Genomic DNA, 2,371 nt, shown 5'->3' on the forward strand with positions numbered 1-2,371 from the left:
GACAAACACGTGGCCCGATCCCGGAGGTAGTGCAATACCAGGCCGACCCACTGTGGAGGTGAAGCAGGCGTCCCGCACTCAGAAACGTGAAGCCAAAAGTGCATATATTCTTTGAAATCACGCATGCAATATAGATAGAGCTCGCCGAAGCAAATGGCCTTACTTTCGTGCTGCCTATCACCTTCCACACTAAGGAAGCGGCGAGAACACAGCGCTCACAAACCTCTCCGCACCCGCCGCACCCTGTCCTTTTCGCAGATCGCTTTCAAAACATGGGTCTGTGCGTCTTTCTTCAACGCGAAACCGCGAGAACACAACGCGCGAAGCTATCAGCAGTCGACACTCTATGTCTGTATCGCGGATCGTGTTCAGCATATGGTCCGCGCGACGCATAACGCTGCGACGGGGATGGATAAGGCGATAAGGAGCGATGTCAGCTGTTAATGATCGGAACGTCATCAGCGCACCTGGCGCCGCCGTCCGCAGCAGTTCAGGATGGCGTAGCGCTGTTGTTTATACCCTGTCGTGTGAATTTTCATAACGCTGATAATGATACCGGGCTGCGTGGAGATGAGAAAGTGGAACGATGCTTACGCATACACAGACAACTCCCAGCGGGTTTTATGCGTCAATTTTTCGTCACGTCTTTCTTCATTCTGTTTCCACGCTCTTGAGATACAAGCACATGCTCAATTTAGCCACCCGTTTTTTTTTTTCATTTATGTCCCTGAGTCGTTTTTCAAAAGTAATATTGATTTCGCTTCTCTAACTTCAAAAGAGGCCCAACCCATATCACCCTGATATTCCTAATTTCTAGTTTTACCATGGGGCCGCTATGCCAATCGGCACAGCGACCTCAATTTAACTTCCTACTCCGCCAATATCTGTGACTTTAATCGAAGAATGACATTTGCGAACGATAACCTTTGCACCATTATTCCTTTCCAAATTCCTCGCACCACCTCGTATTCATTGTACGTAATCCCAAGTTGCTCTATATTTCATTATTGCTGCCTGCCGCTTTCTTTGTACCCTCAGGTTATCTTTGCAGATGTTCGAGTAGGCCCATCGTTCGTTTACACATATATCTAGATATTTACATAGTTTCATTGTGGGTATAACTTATCGTTGAATTGATGTTATGTCGTAACCCATCGTTGTGGTTCAGCGGCTATGATATTGCGCTGATAAGATGAGCTCGCGACTTGGGTTCCCAGCCGCGGCGGCGGCATTTTGAAGGAGGCGAAATGCAAAAGTCGCTCGTGTACCAAGAGGGCGGTGCACGTTAATGGTTCCGGCTCGTAAAACCCGAGATATTTAATTTGATACCACATCATTACGCGTCTCTTCGTCACAAATGACGGCGGCCTCGTGGAAAGGCTCCGCTCCCCGCCGGAGTGCAGCACTAGAGCTGCATTCTTTATCATCATCATCAACAACCTAATTTTATGTTCACTGCAGGAAGAAAGAGATGCTCAATTACCCCTGCTTTGCGCTATAGCTGATTACAACTTGTTCCTGCAAACATCCTTTTTTCATCGTCACACCTGATTTTCTGCCGTCCGAGACTGCGCTTCCCTTGCATTGGCACCCTTTCTGTAGCTCTAAAAGTCCAGTGGTTACCTGCCCTACGACTAACATAGTCGGCCGAGCTACATTTTTCCCTCTTATCGCCAACTAACTAGAATATTAGATATCCCCGCTTGCTTTCTGATCCACACCTCTCTCTTCCTGCCTCTTAATGGTATACACCTAAAATTTTTTGCTCCACCGCTCTTTTCGCCATCCTTAACTTGTTCTCGAACGTCTTTTTTAACCTATAAGATTTGGTCCCATATATTAGCACTAATAAAAGGCAATGATTCCACTTTTTTTTCTTTTTTGCAACGACAGTGGTAGGTTCCCTGTTAAGACTTGGTATTGCCTCCCGTATGCTCTCAAACCCATTTCTATTCTTCCGTAAATTTCCGTCTCGTGATCAGGGTCTCCTTTGTGCACTGGAGCTTGAAAAACGTACTCCTGCACTGAAGCTGACAAGCGATCCTGTATGCTTGTTTCTTTGTCAGGCTATTGAACTTTATCTTTACGTTCCGCATATTGATCTTCAACCCTACTCTTACGCTTTTTCGGTGATGGTCCTGAATCATTTCTTGCAGTTCATAACCAGCGTTGCTGAACTGGAAGATGACATCTGCAAACCGAACGTTGTCGATAACTTCCTCGTTAATCTTGACTCCTAAGGCTTCACAGTCTAATAGCTTGAATGCCTTTTCTGAACATGCAGTGAATAACATAGGAGAGATTGTGTCTCATTCACTGGCCCCTTCTTTGTTAGGCTTTCCTACTTTTTGTGGAGAAGCAAGGTAGCTAT

Source organism: Dermacentor andersoni, chromosome 9, assembly GCF_023375885.2.
Source record: "Dermacentor andersoni chromosome 9, qqDerAnde1_hic_scaffold, whole genome shotgun sequence".
Classification (NCBI taxonomy): Eukaryota; Metazoa; Arthropoda; class Arachnida; order Ixodida; family Ixodidae; genus Dermacentor; species Dermacentor andersoni.